The 22,731-nt window shown below is 49.8% G+C and overlaps 2 pseudogenes across 1 annotated transcript in view; both read left to right on the top strand.

Moving 5' to 3' along the window:
* The window catches only part of LOC144148935 (iris pseudogene), an 84,312-nt pseudogene that overhangs the window by 6,801 nt on the left and 54,780 nt on the right, over positions 1–22,731 (top strand). The gene's annotated exons all lie outside the window — the stretch shown is intronic.
* LOC144148936 (iris pseudogene) lies at positions 4,798–6,075 on the top strand (annotated as a pseudogene).

Below are 22,731 nucleotides of genomic sequence, written 5' to 3'. Positions count from 1 at the left end.
GCTTACACCACATGTTTCCTACTGAATTCCCTGCCCTATTCACTTTTTGGTCTAAGCATGGCGCACTAGCCCACATTTTATTAGAGTGTGCACATAACCTCGGCCTCCCACCCTTCCCTTCCACCGTCCCCCTCCGTGAGCTGGGGGAGAACCTTATTACCAACGACCGCCTGGACGCCCAGCAAAGCTTCTGGCGTCCAGGGCATTTGGTCGTCCGGTCGTGACTTGGATTTTAAAACTAAGGAGCCACTTTATTGCTCATTAGAGTTTCGTTATACTGCTACAACTTCAGCACGAAGCATTTGCCCGCGTTGGCCCCGACGTTCCACCGTGTAGGGCGATACGCTGATCGTAAGGTACAGGCGGAATAGTATGTAGCGTGGGGAACAGTTTCGATTTTTGTGGCGAACAGTTCGGAACATCAAACAGCTTCTGCTCGTGTCATGTGCTGTGCCCAACCAGGCGCCCGCACTAAGGTCCCTAAAATTACTAAGCACCAACTGCTCCCTCATTCTCCGCTGCCCTCCTCTTTTTTCTCTCCCCTCACCCGCGGCGCCGCTGTCCCTTTAACTCCGCGGCGGGGCCACAATGTTTGTTGGCTTCCTCAGAGCAGACGCCCTCGCAACGCTTCGGGCCGCTCGCTGCAGTTTTTCGTGCAGTTTGCTCTTGTTCTCGCGCCGCAATTGCTCTTTGGTAGCATTAATAGTATTTCTAGAGCATCGCTGTTGCGCCTTTACCAGGCGCTCTTTATTGGCTATTTGCAATACAGTGCCCCTATACTGTGTAACCTTCGGCGATCGTCATTACGCATGCTTCAAAGTGCACAGGCACAAGCCCTACGAATCTGTTTGGGGTTGCCTCGATGCACATCAACACGTGGAACGATCGCAGAAGCGCGAGTCTGCCCAATTCAAGTCTACCTCGCGCAAGAACCTCTTCGTGTGCACCTCCGACATGTGACAAGACATGAGTGCCATCCACTGTCGAGTGTCTTCAGGGACCGGCCGAATTCAAACTACTCCCGAAGTATTTCGGCGCAGCAACATTTGATTCCCTTCAGATTTGCAGTCGCCAAAATATCAGAAGTGCCTCTATGGGTTGTACCTGATCTACAGGTGCGGTTGTCGATTCCTGGAATCGGAAAAAAATCCCACATGGCGTCTTCGGTCTTAATACAACTTTCACTATTTTACATCAGTGAAATGTACGGAGAGGCGTCGCATGTTTTTGTTGACGGCTCGGTCACGGCGTCTTCGTCGGCAGCGGCAGTGATTATGCCTGGGAAGGACCTGACCCAATGTTTCATGATTGCTTACAGGACGTCGTCTACCGCAGCAGAACTGGTCGCGGTTTACGCGAAGCGCTCCGCATCATTTCTTGTGAAAGGCCACAGCAGTGGATTATTTTTTGTTACTGCAAACCAGCGCTGCAGGTACTAAGGTACCCAATGAAGCGAGGCGCGTACGATCAGCTGACCACTGATGTCGCTATCCTGTTTAAAGAGTTGAATGAAAAGGGCCACACGGTGGTGTTTCAGTGGATACCAAGTCACTGTGGCATCGCTGGAAATGAGTTGGCGGATGCAGAAGCACAGCAGGCACACCAACATGGAACTCTCCTGTCTATACCGATCACAAGGCAGGATGCTAACGCGATACTCTATGGAGCACGTAAACAAGCTGCAGCCTTGCATTCGTCGGACCCGCAGAATCGACATGAACGCCTTCACAAGGTACATCCAGAGCGGAAGTTCTGGGTCAGTCATGCTCCTCGTCTTCGCCGAAGTCAAGAGACATTGCTACACAGGCTGCGTCTTGGAGTAGCATTGACTCGGAAGTATCTTCACACAATCGGACGAGAGACAGCCCAGACTGCCTTCTGTGCGGTTGTCCTGAGACTATCGAACATTTGCTTAGTGCTTGTCCAAAGTACTCTAGTGAGCGAATGAACCTTGAGACAGCTTTACTACGCTTGGACACTCGCCCTCTGTCCGAACAAAAGATTTTGGGGACGTGGGCTGACAACAGGAAGCAAAGCCTAGCCGTTAAATCCCGGCTTACATTTCTTGGTGACTCCTCTTTGGATTCTCGCCTCTAGGTTGCGACAAAATTGAACAGACTGCGAAATATGTCTGAGAAGTTTTTTTTTCATGAATGATAGTCATGTGCTAAAAAGTGAACTGTAGTCATCTGATTCAGCGCCACGTTGTACGTGAGACGTTTATTGGTTTTACTGCTTGTACATAGTTCATTTGTCGCTTTCATTGTCATTTCCCATACCTTCCATATTCATTCCTTTTTCTGTCCTCAGTACCCTCCCCCCAGAGGGAAGTAGCAGGCCCAAGATCAATTTCTCAGGCCGACCTCTTCTCCTTTTCAATAAACATTTACTCTCTCTCTCTCTTCCTCTCTCTAGAGCCCCGTTTTACCAACACGCATTAAGTGAGGCTGTTTTGTTGTATATTTTTGTCTAGAAGGGGATATTTGCGGGATGGATGCCGCTGGCGCATACGGAAAGCGCGGTGTTTGTTACGTGTGCGGCATGCTCAGGATAGTTCGTGAACGCGAAAGGATCGAACGTGGACGTTTCAAATTGCTCTGTTACAGCAATTCCGTTCTTGCATTTGCGTGATTAAGTTGTGGTCGTGCAAGCGCTGCACAGAGGGCTTGCGCATGGTTCGGGGTGACCTTGGTTCGCGGCAGTTCGAGCGCTGCGCTGTCTTTTTTGCGTTCGCGTTTTTTGCGTTAGTTGTAGATCATTAGGCAGCGCTCAATATGCGTTTCGCATTAGCTAGTGACATTAATGCCACCTTTATTCCGTGCACTTTCCGGTGCTTTGACGTTTTGCAAAATATATGTCACCTTCACGTCGTCATAGGCTGCTGTCAAGGTCAAAGTTCTCGCGTCTCCTCGTTGGCCTCGGACATGACGGCTGTACTTTTGGCAGTGCGTCCGTGGCAGAGCAATGTTCGTGCGATTGGCGTTCACAATTACTTCGAGTAAGGCCCTGTCGGGCATATCTGGAAAAGGCTGGCACAAAGAACGCGCAGTTAAAGAATGCGCTCAGTTTACAATTAGCTGTAGTGCCCAGTTCTATAATAACTACCGCATTCCAAAGCCAGAAGTGCGCTAACAAGCGCAATTGTGAATCCTTTTTATGCTGTACAGCTAACATTGATTCATGTGTGGGCTTTGATAAATTACAGCTTGCTACAGCCGAGCTGGCCGTGACTGCACTGACCTTATTCGAGCAGCCGAAGGCACAACAACTCGGCATCGCGAACCTACATATAGTGACGCCGACGCAACACTTGTTTGAAACGGGCAGCTGACTCTTCGGTTGTTATCGGTTGTTATACGCTGGCGGATTCGATAAGGCCTGCTCCGAGGTAGTTGAGCCTAAAATGGCGAATTTAAATGGGCAGTGGCGGCGAAGAGAAGAAAAAAATTCCCCCGCATTTCCCCGAGGGGGAGAATGTGAAAGTGCGAATGCACGGTTGTCGGCCCGCTTGCGGCGCTTGCGCTCGGCCCCCGCAGCCCACCGCCTCGCCGCCTTCTCTTCCATCTCTTCCATCGGGTTTGTAGTATCACGTGTACACCACGCAGTTATCAAGCCGCTATAACGCCGCTGAGTCGCCAACGCACGCCGCTGACGACGTAGTTTGAATGCGTTAAAGATATAAGGCGCGTCTAACACTGATATCACCGTCGCGTCCGTGGCTTGGTCGGTAGAGCGTCGCGCTGCGGCCGCAAAGTCCTCGGATCGAAACCTGGCGCCGGATGCTGTTTCTTTTTCAAATATAGTGGAGCGCTGCGGACGCCAACGCCGCCGGCGGTGGATGGTTTGGGGTCGCTCACTTAAAAACAAACAACGCGGGGACGAGGTACTACGTCACTGGCCGTTGGCCAATGGCGCGCGGCGTTCGCCGTCGAAAAAATAATTGGCAAAAAACAAAGGAGGAAAGGAGCGCGGGCGAGGGCGAAAGGCGGCGAGATCTAAAGATGGCGCTACCATAGTAATTTCAGGGAGCATAGCCCGCACGGGCATGTACCGCCATCTCGAGGAGCCCGACGTAACCAATGACACGTGATAAGGCGGTGTCGCCTGAGCAACACAGACGCTTGGCGGCGCACACGCATTATTGCCGGCATGCGCGTGTTACGTGAGTGGATACAACCGAGACCGTGCAGTGGCTGAATTTGCGGCCGGTATTAGAGAAAACTGTATGCCGTCCACAGCCAGGATGTTACATCTAATACGTGCTTTCTGAAAGTCCTATCTGAAATGTCGAATGATTTTTCAACCCACCTCGTCAGGGTTTCTGTCCCGTTAACGCTGAGCTTACCGAAGGGGCTTCGATTACACCCTGCGTTCGATTCAACTGCGGCGGCGAATCAGTGGTGGGTAGAAGGTAAGGTACGCCATAGGCTGGTAAGATGTCACCCAGCCAGTACTCGCCTATTTTCCGTCTCCAACTCCAGTGTACCGTGACACATTTGATGAAGCGTTTTCCTAACCTGGTCTACTGCTGGGTGGTGCCTTTCGGTGTGATCGGCACTTGTAAAAGCCTGCCGAGTTTGTACGCACACCATCAAGCCCGCATACATGCACACACGCGCATGCATTCAGCCGTATGCACAAATGCATAAATACGTGTATGTGTTTATCTGCTAATTTATGGTATTTATTTTCTACAGGTGGTGTCATTGCAAAAAAGGCCGGCGCATGTGCTAATTTTTCTAAACCTTCGTGTCCTGGCGCCTACGAAACTAAGTATGCTTCCTTTCACTGCAGGCACACAAACCATGGCTGGAAACATCATCGGGGACTCCGTTCTCGCCTTCTCGATCGACCTGTACAGGCAGCTGCTGGGTAAAGACAACCACGGCGGCAACATATTCTACTCCCCGTTGCATATCTGCCGCACTGTCAATGGCCCTGGCAGGATCACGGAACAACACCGCCAAAGAGCTTTCGACGGCACTTAAAATCGAGGGAGACGGTATCCACCAGAGCTTCTCCGATTTTCTGGCCAAGCTGCCTGGCTACGCGCCTGACGTGAATTTGCATATCGCTAACAAATTATACTCAGAGGTTACGTTTCCAGTGTTGCAGAATTATCTGTCCGTCCTGAAGAGCTCGTACAGCACTACGATAGAATCTGTGGATTTCAAAAACGAAGCTGAGAAGGTTCGAGCCGCGATAAACGCCTGGGTCGAAAGTGTCACGCAGTCCAAGATAAAAGACCTCCTTCCACCCGAAAGTCTGAATGCGGCCACTGCACTGGTCATCATCAATGCCATTTACTTCAAGGGGCTATGGAGAGCGCAGTTCGACCCGAAAAAGACGCTTCGCTACGACTTCAAAGTCGACTCGAAGAACACGACAAAAGTGGACATGATGTTCCAGAAGAACAACTACAAGATAAGTCAGGACGCAGACATGGGCGTTACGGCTCTGGAGATCCCATACCGTGGCGGCAAGACTTCCATGGTCGTACTCCTGCCCGACGAAATCGAGGGCCTGGCGAAGCTCGAGGAGCGTTTGACTGCATCGACACTTGCGGCCCTTTTGAAGGACCTGCGGAACCGCTCTGGCGTCATGCTCTACCTTCCGAAATTCAAACTTGAAGAGACGATAAACCTCAAAAATACTTTACAATCCTTGGGAATCAAGGATCTTTTTGCGCGTGAGGCTGACCTTTCCGGCGTGAGCGAAGTGGGCGGTCTGGTGGTTTCCGAAGTGTTCCACAAGGCGTTCGTCGAAGTCAATGAGGAAGGCACCGATGCGGCGGCAGCCACCGCTGTTGTCGCCGTGAAGATGTGTGCTATGGTGAACGTGCCTTGTGAATTCATAGTGGATCATCCCTTCATGTTTCTTATACGCAGCCACGATCCCGAGGTCATCCTCTTCATGGGCTCTGTTCGGGCTTTGTGAAAGAAGAAAGGCGACGCGAAGAGCTTGGAATAGCCACGAGGACGCTTTCTGGAATATCTGTAACGTCGCTCTTACATATAGTACCTGTAACATGTGTTAATTCGCTCCTACATATAAATAAAGAACTGATATCATAAATGTCGCGAAATCAGTTTGTTTTATTTAACTCACATTCATGATTATTCGCTGCGTGAGATTCTTTCGTGCAAACGTGGAGTTTTCGAAAGGGGGGCAACTGAGCCTTATTCATGGCTTCAAAAGGGCCATAATTACAAAACGCACGTTTGTTTTACTCGACCGATTTTGTGCATTACAGGGCCCGAGCGCTTGTCCGGCGAAAAAAGGTGCTTTAAATAAAGTAATTACAATTAAAAATTTTAATTCCACCGCTACATCGTATGTTTCGGCACAGTCAGCGATGACTCATCCAGCGCTTGTACATAAAACGAATGTTAGTATGTTGAATAAGGCGTGCAGCGAACGCCGAAACGTTTTTTGTTGTCTCGTCTACCGCCGGTCGCCCTAGATGGCGCTACGATATCGGCGGACTTCGGCGTCCCATAATTAGTGTCCACTACAGATATGGTGGCTAGAAGGGCCCCTTCTAACCACCATACTACAGGATGGGGCACTGCTTTTTGTGGGCGCCATCTTGGTTCGAACGCCCTTCGCTCGCACCGCTCAGCGTTCAACTGTTGAGCACTTTAAAAAAATGCGCAGAAATGGGGCTAAGTTAATTCCTGTTAGCGGCAGGGCTTGCGCACATTGTTACGAGAGGAGGAAAACGTGAGCAGCAGAACATGGCGCTGTGGGTCCAGCCTACGACGACGAATAATCGAGCGTCGGTGAAAGTGGGTCGGGCCCTGATGGCAGCCATGTAAATACTGTAAATACAACGTTCGCCTATACCGTGGTTCATGACTTTGTCCTGCCGCAACGTAGCATGTTTTGTTGTTGGTGCGGTGTCAGCCCCATCCTGTTCCGCAAGCTTCACCCCGTCTCGCCTACTGAACATCCCTCCAAGGCTCTTTGACCACGTCGGCTCACCCCAGCCCCAGTGAGAAATAGACGCAGTCACTCGCCAGCCCCGTGTCCTTAGCCTATGACCTGGCGAGAGCAGCCGAAGCGACCAATTGTCACGTGACCAGACAAGGCGCTATTCCCCTGCCCAGATCTCCGGCCGGACTCCACGGGATTCGGTCGTGCCATTGTGGCGTCGGCAGCACCACCGTTCCGTTGCCAGTGATTATAAACAATAGTAAAAAAAGGGGCAAACACGATTGCATGAAAATCAGGAAGGGAGGATGACGGAGAGAGAGAGAGAGAGAGAGAGAGAGAGAGAAGCACTTTATTAAAGAAGACCTCTAAGCAAGGCAGGTGGCCGGCAGGTGGAGCTATGCGGCGACCTTCGTAGCCCGGGCCATGATGATCTTCTTTCTCTCTGGGTCAGAGCATCTCAGCGCTGCCTCCCAGAGCTCCGAGGAATTGATTTGAGGGAGGGGATCACATGGACAGGCCCACATGTGATGTTGCACCGTGGCCTTGTCTCCGCATAGTGGGCAAAAGGGAGAGGGATAAACTGACGGATGAATGTGATGGAGGAGGTCCCTATTGGGAAGGGATTCGGTCTGTGCGAGCCTCCATAGTCGTGCTTCCGTGACAGTTAGTGAGGGGTGGGCCGGTGGGTATTTGAGGCGAGAGAGACGGTAATGAGTAGTTATTTCGTTGTAGCTCAATACTCTATCTCGGTCTGATCTGGCTCCGTGAGAGGCTACAGAGGTGGGGCACGCCCGGGAGGTGAGTGCTCGGGCTGTCGTGTGTGCCACCTCGTAACCCCCAAGCCCAGTGTGGGCAGGAGTCCAAATCAGCTCAACTTTGGTAGTAGGTGGGTTTCGAAGGAGAAGTTTTAGGGCCTGGGGTGAGATAATACCCGCGGCATAATTTCTAATGGCCGTTTTCTACTCAGAAATATGATTGAAGGTGGTGGCCGACTTGCAAGGGCTACTGCGATTACCGCCTCTTCGCAGAGAGAATGTTGTACAGACGAAGTAGTGCACAAGGCGCGGGTAGGTTTAACAGGACAATCCAACAGGGCCCAATGATAGCTAACACGGCAGACGGCCTGATTATAAAATGAATGAGTCTAACGCACGGCAAAGATCCCCGTGGCAGAATACCAGTACTTTTGCCCAGAATGATGAAACCAGTGTTGCAGACAGTGGGAGGTTTAGGCGGTTACATGTGCCTTCTAAGTACCTTCATCTTATAGAGGAGAACCGTTGGCAGGAGGAGAATAAATAGCCGATCGTTTCTGGCTCGTTGCAGAAGGCGCATAGTGCCGACAGGACCAGATTTCAGCGGTGCAAGTAAAAATATAAATTTGCCACGCGACAGCGAAAGCTAGACGGGGTGACTTCGCAAACTATCGACTGGCTTATGCTGCACTTCCGTGAGTACCCGAGGTGCAAGAGCTCCAAAGCTTCGTAAAGAGACTCAGGCATACTTCGAAGTAAGCACAGACTACGTAAGCGAGCCGAAGGGATGAGGTTAATGAGTGGCAGAACCTCCACTACTGGACCGCCCAATGCGATTCCTTCCAGAGCATCCGCCAATTCATTAATCCAGATATCTACGTGTCCAGGCGCCCAAACCAAAGGAAGTTATCGGAGGGAGGAAGGCGATGAAGAAGGAAGAGCTTGACGTAGGGGGGATGATGCTGTGGAAGTAAGTGCAGAACAAACAGAAAATGAATCCGCGAGAATCATTGCCTGTTGTTTAGAAGGACAATGCTTACGAATGGCGAATACTGTTGCGAGAAATTCTGTGTGGAAGGAAGTAATAAAGTTTGGCAACCGAAGTGAAAAGGCCCTAGTTAAACCGGGAGAAAATGATGATGATGGTTGGATGTTAATGGCGCAAGGCCAACTAGGGCAAAGAGCGCCAAAACAGTGGTTAAATATGAGAGGTGAGAACTTAGACACTGAAATCAGTAAGCAAGAACAAAAGTAAAATCAATAAAAGACAGTGAGGATGGCTGGTGTAATGGGCCAGATTTCATGATGCGTGATAGGAAATGAGGTTTAAAAACTTGACTTCTGACAAATACTCAAACACACGTTTGACGGAAACAATGGCATCGTCACCTAAGAAAAACGATGGATGTAGGGGAATATGTTGTCTGTAGAGTTCTCTGAAGTGTTTGTGTCGTGTTGTGTGAAGTGCCTTGCATGTGATTAGTATGTGCACTACGGATAGGGCCTCTCCGCACCTGCCGCACTGGGGTCTAGGAGATCCCGTCAGCAGATACGAGTGCGTTGCATGGGTGTGCCCTATCCGCAGCCTACCCAAGGCAACTTCCGTGTGTCTGTTGTGCGAGTCAGATGTGTACCGTCCCAAGTGTGGCTTTATTACATGTAGTTTGTTGTCTGTCTGTTCATTCCAGTGCGTTTGCCATGTTCTGCGCAAGTGTTGTCTTATGTGTGGCTTGAGGTCTGTGTAAGGTAATGTTATTATGTCTACTGTGTTTCGGAGTGCAGCATTGGCGGCCATTTCATCCGCCAGTTCATTTCCGCCGATGCCAGAGTGGCCTGGCACCCAACACACAGTCACCTCAAGGTTTGAAGAATATGCCAGCACAATTGATTTCAAGACAAGATTAACTACATGGTTTTTCGAGGACTCTCCGGATGACAATGTACGGACGACACTCAGTGAATCTGTATAGATGATGGATTTAGGAATATGATGTTCAACTATGTGACTTACAACAAGAAAAATGCCATATGCTTCTGCCGTAAAAATACTTGTCTTTACATTCATGGTTCTATATGCTTCAAAATTCGGCCCATGCGCCGCACAAGACACTGCAGTGAACGTTTTCGATGCATCGCTGAAAAACTCTGCAGCCTTGTATTTATCCTGCACATACATGAAATGCTGCAGAATCCCACTTTTCGTATCCTGTTCTTATTGTATTTTAAGAAAGACAAGTCACATGCAACAGGACGAAGATGCCATGGTGCTACAAGATCAGTGATAGATGACTTGAATGTGTCTACAAAGGAGACCTCATGAATAGTGACCTCGTCCCTTACTCCGAGCGAGAAGGGAACAGGAATAGGACGGGCGATTTAAAAAGAGTTTTGATGTGGATGTATCATTAAAAACCGGTTTAAAAGGATGGTTGTCCATTGATGAAATTTTAGAGGGATATAACGAGTCAACATAGGTTCGCTGGTGTGATAAGCACCATTTGTCACACTCTGCGTAAACACTCAGTACCGGGCTCGTACGGAATGCGCCACAAGAGAGGCGAAGCCCCAAGTGAAGCACTGGGTCGAGCATTTTAAGTGCTGTTTTAGTGGCTGACCCATACACAACACTCCCATAGTCCAATCTAGACCCCACTAGACTTGTGAAAATACGTAACAGGAGTTGCTTATCCGTTCCATACGACTGGTGGGACAAGATTTTAAGAATGTTGAGAGCCTTTAGACATTTATGTTTCAATTGTTTAATGTGAGGGATGAACGTAAGCCTTTCATCCAGCACCACACCTAAAAACTTGTGTTCCTTCCTCACAGGAATCGATACGCCATTAAGGATAATGTCTGGGTTCAGATGGATCCCACGCCTCCTGGAAAAGACAACACAGGTGCTTTTTTCTGGGTTAACTTTAAAACCGTTCTTGTCTGCCCAGCTGGCAAGTTTTTTGACACCGAGCTGGACTTGACGCTCACAGATGGACATATTACATGATTTAAAAGATAGCTGGATGTTGTCTACATACATTGAATAAGAAATTGTAGGTGGCAATGCCTTCCCAAGGGAGTTCATTTTAACTATGAACAGAGTGCAGCTTAGCACTCCACCTTGCGGAACGCCGTTTTCTTGCACATGAACTCTTGAGAGTGCGCTACCTACGCTCACGCGAAACGTTCTTTCGGACAAATAACTAGCAAGGGTGTTGAGCATATGGCCCGAAACACCGAAAGACTTTAGGTCACTTAGGATCCCGTAACGCCAAGCGGTGTCATAGGCCTTCTCAAGGTAAAAAAATACTGTTGTGCAAAACTGTTTGTGGATGAAAGCGTCCTTTATGTATGATTCAAGGGCGACAAGTTGGTCATTTGTAGATCGCCCCGCCCTGAAGCCTGCCTGGCAGCCCTCGAGAAGACAGTTGTACTCAAGGAAGTACACAAGTCTCCTGTTTATCATCTTCTCGAAGAGCTTGCAAAGGCAGCTTGTAAGGGCGATGGGCCGATAGCTAGCAGGAGAGGAAGGGTCCTTTCCTTCCTTCAGGAAAGCCACTACTATGGCCTCCCTCCAAGAGCGAGGAATGTGCCCCGAAAGCCATATGTTGTTGTATAGATGTAGGAGTGTTTCAAGAGTTTTTGGGTGTAGGTGTTGTATCATGGTGTATGTGATTTTGTCTGCACCTGGAGCTGAAGGCTTACATGTGCTCAGAGCAACCTTCAGCTCATGAATGGAAAAAGGAGAATTGTAAGAAGTGTGCGACTTCTTGCTATCACGCAGGGACTTCTTTTCCGCAGACGTTTTGTGCTTCATGAAAGTGTTTGAGCTGGACACGTGTTCGAAGTGTTGTGCAAGTGTGTTGGCCTGGTCTTCGACTGTGTCCCCTGTTGTGCTAACCAGGGGCAGGCTGTTTTTTTGTTGTCCTTTCAGCTTGCGTATTCGTGTCCAGACTATGTGTGTATCAGTGTATGAGTTGATGGAGGTAAGGAAGGTGTGCCAACTCTCCCTTTTCGCCTCACGACGCACTCGCTTCCCAAAAGCCTTTGCCCGTTTAAAAGAAATGAGGTTATCTGACGTGGGGTACCGGCGAAGGACACCCCACGCCTTGTTCTGGGCCTCTCGCGCCCGCCTACAGTCCTCGTTCCACCAGGGCCTCCTTGGGTTGCGGGACACACTGGAGGCCTGGGGCATGGACTTTTCGGCGGCGTCGAGTATGTGTGCCGTGACGAGTCGGGTTGCTTCCTCCACGTGTAGGTGTTTTATGGTTGCGTGGTGTAGTTTAGATGTTTCTGTGAATGTACTCCAGTTTGCTTTTGATTCATTAAACCTATTATGGGAAGATGGACTGCATGGGCCTTTAACTATGTACGTTAGGGAAGTGGGGAAATGGTCACTACCATATGGGTCTGTGCCCACACCCCACTCAAGACATGGAAAGAGAACTGCAGAACCAATCGCCAAGTCAAGATGCGAGTATGTATTGTGTCCTAAGTTATGGTATGTAGGCTGTTTTTTGTTGAAAAGGCATGCTCCGGAGGATGTAAGAAACTTCTCTATCAGGCGACCTCGGGCATCCGTTCTGGAGGAGCCCCAAAGAGAGTTGTGCGCATTAAGGTCGCCTGCTAGTATGTATGGTTCGGGCAGCTGGTCAACCAGTGCCTCGAAATCAGAGCTCAGAAGTGCAAAATCAGGAGGAATGTAAATGGAGCACACCGTTATTAACCTATTAAATATTATCGTACGGATTGCTACAGCCTCAAGGACAGTGTTCAGAGTGACAGGGTGGCAGGCTAAGGATTTCCGGGCGACAATTGCCACACCTCCTGAAGAGTGTGTGCATCCAACCCTGTCCTTTCTGAATACCATGTACCTATTTAAGAAATTTGTTTGTTTCGAATTGAGGTGGGTTTCCTGGAGACACATGACACTTGGCTGACTGGCATGCAGAATCTCATACACATCGTCAAGATTTTTAAGGAGGCCTCTGCAGTTCCATTGGATGATGTTTTCTGTTCCCATTATTTAAATTTAAGAATAACTGGAGTGTGTGTGTGTGTCTGTTTGTTCATGTGTTGTCTTTCGGGGCAGTTATTCTAGGATTTCTAGGCCTTTCTGTCGGCTTCGACATCGGAGGCCGTTCCTTGCGCTGCGTTGCAGGCAGGAACGGCGCGACATCCATCTCCTCATCGGATGCCAGAAGGGTGCCCGGCAGACCAGGCCCCTCGGACTTGGCCCCCTTTCCGGAGCCCTTCGTTTGAGCCGCCACCGCCGAGGGTGTCCGGGGCACCAGAGGTGGCACGGGAGGGGCGGTGGCGGTGGGAGCCGATGCAGGGCCCCCGGTGTCCATCCGGTTGGCACCCTCCAACGCACTGGAGGACGGGGAGGCAGAGGCGGGAGCGGCACCGGTCCCTACAGAAGAGGTTGTCACCACAACCGCTGCTGCCTCAGCAAGCGGCGTGGGAACGGATTGGGCTGCCAGAGGCAACCCAGGGGAGGGCGGCGGAGGGACCAGGTCAGACTCGCTGAACTGGGTCCCTGTGGACACCAGACGCCGCTCCGCCCCCCGGCGAGCCACGTCGGCGTACCTCCCCAGGGGGAAAGAGGCGAACCTCTTTCGCGCCTCTGGGAAGGTGATGTTCTCAGTTACCTTCACATTAATGATCGCCTTCTCCTGCTTAAACTTCTCGCACGTTCGAGAGTAGGCGGCATGGGGTCCCTGGCAGTTGGCACAGGTGAGGGTTGATGATGGACAATTATCAGATGGATGATCATGCTGAGCGCACTTTGCGCAGGTCAGACGACCACGGCAGGAGTTGGTTCCGTGCCCGAATCGCTGGCACTTAAAACAGCGGCGCGGGTTCGGAATGTAAGGACGAATGGAGCATCGGATGAACCCTGCGTTGATATGGTCAGGAAGTGAGGAGCAGTTGAAGGTCAAGATATGTTTCGTGGGGATTACCTTATCATCTCTACGCATCGTGATGCGGCGCACGGCTGTGACACCCTGATCCTTTAGACCTTCAAGAATATCGGCATCTGTCTCGTTAAGAAGATCTGCCTCAGAGATCACACCCTGCGAGCTATTCAGGCAGCGGTGGGGTGTGACCCTGATGTCCAGATCGACCATTTTCGTCTGACCAAGAAGTGTGGTTGCCTGCTGTTGGTTTTTTACTTCAACAAGGACTTCACCTGTGCGTTGTTTTTTGGCGTTATAGGTTTTCCCAATGATTCCATCAAGGTATTTTGTAATCAAAAATACTGATTGTGAAGCAAGAGGGCGGGCTGTGTCAAGGGATTCGATAACCAGAAAACGAGAGTATTTGTCTGGCTTTGGGAAGCTCATGCTTGGAAGTGGAGGGAAAGATACTTCGGTGCGGCCCCTTTTCAGGGACCGATCACGTTTGGGGGGGGGGGAGGGGGTTTGAATTTTCCATACAGCATAGAAAAAAGCAGGGGACGGGGGTACTTTCTTCTCAAACCTTACCCTGATAGCCTGAGAGGTCCCGGAGCTCCCTGCCTGGTAAACAGACAGGGAGCCCATCCGCCGGAGCTTGACCTGGGCTCCGACGGCCACCGTTTGAGGCTTCTACCCTTCACCTTTAAACACATCACCACGGTAGGTTACAGTTTATGTTGGGGGCTCGGGGTCCGCGGTGTCGCCAACACCGTCACCATGAATACTCAAGGTGCCCCGTGCGGGGAAACCGGGAGAAAAAATAGCCATGCTGGCTTTCTCCTTCCGGACAGAGGCATCGGTTGCAACAATGCAGTGGGAAGGGAAATCGCTCAGTTGATCCTGTACGAGACCTGTCAAAAGATTCAGAGGGAGTAATTGAGCATAAGGGGAAAAATCATCAAAAGAAATATCTAAGGACGAGACTCTGTTAACTACGGAAGCTTATAAGAGGGTCACATTTTGTGGATCAAGCAGACATTGTACGAAAAACCGCCTTTGGCTGTTTGGACTGCGGCCATGGACCACCGAAGAACAACGAAACTAGTAAAAATGTGTCCTCGGTTACCTATCTCTTTTATTACCTCCTTTCTTCTTTCTAATCTTTCATCTGCATTCTCCCCCTCCTCCTCCCCCCCGCACTGGGTTGTATGCAGGTGAGCCTCCAGATGGGCTCAATAATATCCCCAGTGCACTTCCTTTCCTTTTTATCCGTATCACCATATATATATCTCTCTCTCTCTCTCTTTCTCTCTCTCTCTATCTAGGTGAGGCATGCATAAGGAAGAGTAATTGAGGAATTTGGGCTTCCATGTATAAAACGTTAATTGGCACATTACGGGGAAGACTCAGACATAACCTTAGAGCTTGTCTTTCGAGCATTATCAACGGACGAAGTTTGTAGTGGGGAGAGAGAGAAGAAACTTTATTTAAGAGTCGTTCGTTGCGAACTCCACACTGGACGGAGGTGGTTCCCTGTTCACGGGAATCCATATGCTGCTCTCGCCGCCTGGCCCCTGGTGACCAGTAGTAGCTGATCCTCCAGGGCGGGGCTGGTCAGCAAGATCCTCTATCTCTCGTTAAAGGGTAGAGTGGGGTTGGTGGGGCGAGACTCGGGTAAGGGGGGCGGGTGCTTCGGGCTAAACCTACACTCTCCTATCATGTGCTGGAGAGTGCCTAGTTTTTTACAGATTGGGCAAGCTTCTTCGAATTGGTTTGGGAACATGCGGTTGAGTAGACGGGGGTGCGGAAAGGACTCTGTCTGGATTTGCCGGTATATAGTTTGCTGCTCCTTGGTGAGTGCTGCGTGGGGTGCTGGTAGCGTCCTCCTGTCGTGCCTGTAATAAGTGGTTATTTCCCTGTAGGTAAGCAATGATTGGTTTTTTGCCTTTGCTGTGGACGTGGCCCGGTAAGTCAGAGCTCGGGCCTGCTGGTGGGCAAACTCGTTACCCTCCACCGCAGAATGGGCCGGTACCCACACTAGTTCTACGCTTTCCTTCGGAGGTTTTTTCTCCTTGAGAACTCGGAGGGCCAACCGGGACACCCAGCCGCACTGGAAGCTTCTGTAGGCTTGCTGGGAATCCGTGACCACCTTGGTCTTGTCCGGTAGAGTAAGGGCCAGAGCAATCGCCAGCTCCTCTGCCTCTTCAATGCTCTGAACACAGCGGATGCACACGTCAGCAGCTCTTTCGTGGTTGGGGCTTCCGACGAATAGTACACGTCCAAATTCTAGAATTGATTTTGATTGATTGTAGGGTTTAACGCGCCGACGCAACGCAGGCGATGAGGCGCGCCGTAGTGGAGGGCTCCGGATTAATTTTGACCACCTAGGGATCTTTAACGTGCGCCGAAATCTCGCTCACACGGGCGTTTTTGCTTTTCGCCTCCATCAGAAAAGCGGCCGCCGCGGCCGGGAATCGAACCCGCGACCTCGTGCTCAGCAGCGCAGCGCCTTAGCCACTGAGCCACCGTGGCGGGTGATTCTAGAATTGACAGGACAGACAATACTAGTAGTGTGTCACGACGCATGCCCGATCTCTTATGACAGCCCCCTCAAGAATCATACAGCCTGAGCCTCTTCAGTTGTAATATAATCTATATGTGGACGCCAGTGGAGAATATATTCATAAATATCCTGAGATATTTTAAGGAATTGACCTGAGGAATGGCCTGTTGACGGTAACTAAGAGATGAAGAGTGGGCCGCTCACTCGGAATGGAAAAGAGCACATTTATCGCATTCAGGTTCAAGCGAAGGCCATCAAGCCAAGCCTCTAAGGCGATTAAATGAAACTGCAAACGCAAAAACAACATGTGGACATTTCTGGCTAAAGCGAAAAAAGCAATATCATCCGCGCAAATGTACCTGAATATATGGATTTAGTGTAATGAAACCCATTAAAATATTAAACAGCACGGGAGAAAGAACACAGCCCTGGGGAACACCTCGAGTTTGGATGTGTATATGAGAGAACGGGCCTTGCTGCGAACAAAAGAATTTTCTATCCGCAAGAAAATGCCGATTCATGAAATAATATAGTCTGGGAAGGAATAACGCTTGGTCAAAGGTCAGATGATGCTGTGGAAGTAAGTGCAGAACAAACAGGAAATGAATCCGCGAGAATTATTGCCTGTTGTTTACAAGAACAATGCTTACGAAGGGCCAAGACTGGGTATTGGTATTCAAGGCTATCGTAAGATTTGGCAATATCGAGGGTAACCAACATGCCAAATTCTTTACGTTGGCGTGTCAACTGAATACGGCTCTCCAAATGAATGTAGGCAGAGCATATTGAGCAGCCAGGCCTGAATCCTATCTTTTTAGGGCTCAAGACGTTCTGGCGTTCCAATACCTTTTCCATTCGATGTAGCAAAACTCTTTCTACTAGCTTTACAAAATTTGACGTGAGCACTACGGGTCTAATATTTGCAAACGCGTATCCCAGACCGTGTTTTTTGAGGGTGTCGGGACCAGGGTTCTTACGGTGACCTATCAATCCCCGAGACTCGGCCACAAGGGTAGCTCCACTGAACGCCGCCACGGACCGCCAACTTGCCGTAGCAGCAACGAACAGCAAGGAACACACAAGACACAGAAATCGCCAACCCCGACGTTTATTGCTCTGCAATAGACCTTTTTCAGGAAAGTTGGCAACATTGTACATACGCGAGCTTTCATGATGACAACACTGAGGTCATTCACAAACGTCGGCCATGATAAAGGAAACGCGGCTCCATCATAGCGCGGCTGCACGGCGCTCTCTTAGAGTCACTCGTAGTCATCTCGGCGTTCATTCTGATCGGATAGGTTTCTGAGCTTTTACTTGCTGTTTTGATTTTATCACCACATGCGGTTACGAGTTCTGCAGGAGTCATGCCCACTCACTCCTGCGTCCCCCTCTGCAAACGGCACGGATGCGCTCGTCGCTCAAACACGGTATACCAGAGAGGTTGGTGTCCCACCCGGTTATAGGAAAGACCAATCCCCGCGACGCAGGCACCATGTCATCCAGTCCCTCAGTACTGCGAAAGTCCGAGCTTAGGCGATGCTTGAGCGCGCTGAGCCGAGCAGCCGGCTCAAACGCTCTGTTTCCTTCATGGCCGCGCGCAACGTTGCTCGACTGGCCTGCCGCTTGTCCGCTATGACTGATAATATTTTGCAAAGGGTCTATTAGGAACGTCGGGCGCGTCGCTCCACCCCCGCCAAGACCACCTTGGTCAGGACGGGAGGGACAGGCACGAGGGAGGACAAAGGAAGGCCAAAAAAGGAGCAACACGTAACTCCGGCCGCTCCCGATGATGGCTGGTATCCAAAAAGGGCTTTCCTCCGTCGTCGGCCCCGGACCAGCCCGCCCGGTGCTTCCGGGCAAAACCGGTCCCGTCAGGGAGTCGGCAGCGCCGACCTCCCTGACGGGACCGGCGGACCTCCGTAATGTCGGACCTCCGTAATTCCCACAAGGGGAACGACCTTTGCCAGCCGCCAGTTAGATCGGACCCACGAATGCTGTAGGGAGCGGTTAACCACGCACAACCGAGCCTGGAGATTCGTTGAACAAAAGTTTTATCATGCGGGATGTAATACGCTCAGGTCCAGGAGCCGCATCCAGGAGCCACATGACGTACCTCGAGCTCATCGAGGGTCACCTCCTCAAAGCTTTCCTGAAAAGTCCAGCAAGGACGAGTGGTAATGCAGCAGTGAAATGTGCATGCAAGCCCTGCGCAATCTGACTAAGAAAATGTTGTGCTTCATCCGAGGAATTGATAATCTAGTCAGTGTTTTGCTCTGGAGGAGCCAAATTCCGATTGCGCGAAAATCTAAACAGGGTACTTTTTTTCTGTGGGTGTGAGAGTAAACCAAAGCGGCACGACTTATACTCGTCTTTTGCCTTAGATATAGTCCACTGAAATATATCGTGGATGAATTTGAAACAACTTCAATGACGGAGGCACTGGTTACGGAGGATGAATTTTAAACAACTTCAATGCCGGAGGCACTGGTTACGGAGGAGTCTGTACCACCAAGCATTTCTACGTCTGGGTGCGCATGTGCGCTCATCGTTCCTGCATGGGTTGTACAGTGCGCAACACCCTTGTCTATAACACTGAGTTTAACTTGAACTGGTTATCTCTCAAAACTGCGGACTCAAACTTGTCACAAAAAACGTTGAGGTCAAAATATATGGTCAACACTTCAGAATGACACAATAGTTTTCTTCAAATGTTTTTCGGCCGAGGCAAGATAACGCTATAAGTACGAAACCTGTGTTATAGACAAGGGTGTTGCCCTCTGTACATATTCCTAGTTGCAGAGACTGTGAATTTGGACCTCGCTGCTGCGTGATTAATCAAATTTAAAATCTCCGCAGCCATATGATCTTCATCCTCGTGGGCCATCGTACACAGAGCAGCTCGTAATTCCTCAGCAAAGCGATTCATATTTACCAATGAGTGTATTTTGTGGCTGGGAGTACCCGCGGGCCACAAAATTTTACAAAGCACAGGAACATGATCACTATTGGTGGCATCTCAGATTGTTTCCCACTTAACTACCAGGCCTGACTCTGAAAGTGCCAAGTCCACAATAGAGTGGGATGAAACCCTCGCGCAAGTCGCCGCACCAGAGTTGTAGCGTGCCATTTTGTTGTCACCAATCCATTCCCATGACCGCCGACCGCATGCGTCTGTGCGGAAGTCCCAGGATGCGTGGTGAAGCTGAAATCACCTGCTAGCATGCTGTGAGGTTTACAGGAAGCGAGAGCTGTGTCCAATGGCCTCGTAGATATTACACCAAATGGAAAGTATGCATTGATCAAAGACAAGGGAGCAGCATTCAGATGACGGAGGTGAACCCCGAGGATTTCGCACTCGCTTGACAACAATGTGAACGAAATAGAGGGCATATGGCAAAATGCGGCTGGAATTAATCTAAGCAACCCTACTGCATCCTAAACAGCGCTTAACAAAACAACGACGAGGAAGAAAGGGACACGAGACGGCGCTGACGGCGGCGTTGCCTCAGTGGCGTTGCCTCAGCTGTTGCGGGCGTCTTTTCATCGGTCAAGGCAGAATTAAAACGACTGAAAACACAGCACACAGTTCGAAGTTGGAGTTCATAGACTTGTGCAGCGCGTGAATGCAAATGGTTGATAGCGAGAACAAATAATAGAAATATTGTGGAATTCGAGGAAATGGGAGTACAGATTGAGTGCAAGTGATTACAGATGAGAACGGGTGAGCATAGATTGAGTACGAGTGAGTAATGATTGTTGAGTACGAATGAGTACGACTCAGTGCGAGTACTCGTGAGGACTAATGAGTTTGAGTACAAGTGATTAAAATTACTAATACGTATGTGATGAGTTAGTACGAGTGATTTTGATTACACACGAGCTTTTTGAGTCTGGGTGTCTGTTAGCGCAGCGTGAAGGGAAAAAATCATGATTGAGTTTGAGCGAGTTTTTTCGGTTTTGCCCGCCTATGCCACGAACACAGACATACACTCTCCCCCTCTATCTTATCTTGCACTCTCCGCTATCACCGTACTCAACAGGCCTTTGTGTTCGTCCCGGTCCGTCACGCCGATTCCCTCCCCACCAGACGACACCGATATCACGAAAGCCAGCGACGGCGTTATCAAAATTCCGATATAGACATCTTCGTGACAAACACCCAACGTAAGGGGATGGTTTCAGTCAACATTTGAGGTAAAAAATACCATACGCGTGCAGAATGGGGGCATGTATGCACACGTAATTCTTTTGTACCTCTGTCACAACTAAAGCACCACGTTCACCAAAATGATTTTCGGCACACACACTCGAATCGCCCCAGGCGTTTTGTTTGGCACGTAAATGTTTCAAGTGTTACAACATGTGCACAAAAATGACGCCGCATCCTTCGCAGCGAACTTACTGCGTAAGCTTGCCTCTAGTCAGTAAAGTTTATCCTCCTCCTCCTCCAGCTGAGATGCTACACAAACAAATGTTCCTATTTAAAAAACTGTCGAGGGGTGTGTTTTTTTGAAAGTTTATGAGCGTTTAGATTACCGCCAGTGCAAATCTTCCTGTTTCTGTTGCCCGGTGTATGGAGTTTTGCAGAGAAGAACAAATGTTACAAATACTCCCGGATGAATACCGTGGCCATACAACAACAGCTAGCCGTCTGCTTTCGCCGAGGAATAACTTTCACAGTTTCTTTCAAAGTGAAATGTTCAATCCAGCAATAAGACCTCGAAAAGAATTTATTCTGAACAAACTTCGAACGTCTTTAGTTGACACTCGATGCGTTTGTGGATTTTAGTAGAACTTTCGACTCCATCAATCATTCACTGTGGCTGCAAAAACTTGAGCGTTATGGTATCTGTGGCGTTGCCCATTACCTCTTGAAACGTATCTGCAAAATAGAAAGCAATTCGTTGAAGTAAATAGCGTGTTTACTGAACCACGTAGAATGAAAGCTGGTGTTCCTCAGGGTAGGGTATTAGGTCCCCTTCTTGTTTGCATATATGTGAACGACCTTGTTGATATTGACTCAAATACCAAGTTCATTATTTACGCTGTTGATACCACTTTGCTATTTTCTTCTAATAACGCTGAAAAATTAGTGTTCCTTGGTAATACCGCACTTAAAAAAATCAAGAGTGGTCTGAGGCAAACGGTCTGGCCTTTAACGCAAAAAACGAAGGGTGCACTGTTTCATCCCATAAACAAGGAATGTTTTCTGCAAAGTGATATTAAAATTGCTTGCCAAACCATTGAACTTTTAGATTCAATGAAAACAATAGGCATACTTTTCGGTAAACACATGTCCTGGTCTAGTCATGTTGCCTTCCTTGAAAATAAACCTGCGACAATCATTTGTATTATTTATGCTTTCTCTCACATACCGTATCGCATTAAACTGCTAATTTACTGTGCTCTCGCTAGCCACCTAAACTACTGTAGTCTGGTGTGCAGTACTTCTACGGTCCCCAATATCAACCGAAACTATCTCTTCCAGAAAAAGTTCATTCGCGCTCTTTTTAAGCTACTGTTCAATGCCCATGCTGAACCCTTTTTACCAATGAGACAGCTCTTGAAAATTCACACCCTGCTTAATTACCGGCTGGCAGCTACATGCCCAGGATTTAGGGACACGCGCCACCGAAACCTGATTGCTCCCTCTCCCGGCGCTTCGCTCGTCCGGAGGGCGTAACTGAATGGCGCACAAAAAAAACGGCCGCGGTTTGGTAACGGAGACAGCGAGGAGAAACGCCTCCGGGATATCCGTAGCATTGCTCCAGCAGCACGCTGTGGCAAAATTTTAGGCTTTTATGAATAACGTACGAGGTTCCCAGGGTGTCTAAACGTTTTCTGCTGCTGCCTATGCTGGGGTATTGTAGCAAGTATGTATTGTGGGATATAGAAGAGGGTTAAAGTAGATTAGGTTTACTTTTCCCTGCAATAGCTAAACCGGCGACGAGAGAGACTAATCAGTCTTCGTCTTCTCGTTTCGCCCCGCTAGCAAGCTATCTCCCACCCCGCGGCTGCGCGCTGTGCCGCGCCAGCCGCGGCGGGCCGTGGCTCACCGGAACAAAGGAAGCGACAAGTGTTTTCGCTCATTGACATTTATTACTGAATAACAAACATCTAAAGAGCATGCAGGCTAGCTGGTTGACGGCGAGGATCTAGTTCCTCGCCCGGGCAATTTAAGGGAATCGAGAGGTTCGACTCACCGCGACAACAGTCATCTCCGGGGGCGCCTCAGCGCGCTCGCGTTTGCCTCGCTGGGATGCCGATGGCAGCCATTGTCGCCCTCGTTTTTGCCCGATCCTCGAAGGAAGGAGGTCGCCAGGCGCGTCCTGACGCCTCGCTTCCCGAGCTCCAACTCTCCCCGCAGCTCTTACGCAGCTCGCATCCCGTGCGCGCTCGCCGGCTTAAAGACACTCCTACGGCGAGGAGGTAGATCCCCCTCGCCGACGTCTTGCCGAGCAAGTTCCCGCGAGGAGCAAGCGGTGTGGCGAAGCCGAACCAAAGGGAACGCGCTAAGGTCGCGTTCCCACATCCCTCCAACCTTAAACGTTTCCGTACGGTGGAAAGAATAGCATAC

Source organism: Haemaphysalis longicornis, unplaced genomic scaffold (assembly GCF_048455015.1).
Source record: "Haemaphysalis longicornis isolate Haplotype H1 unplaced genomic scaffold, Haemaphysalis longicornis Haplotype H1 scaffold_8, whole genome shotgun sequence".
Classification (NCBI taxonomy): Eukaryota; Metazoa; Arthropoda; class Arachnida; order Ixodida; family Ixodidae; genus Haemaphysalis; species Haemaphysalis longicornis.
This window is presented reverse-complemented; position numbering and strand designations above follow the sequence as displayed.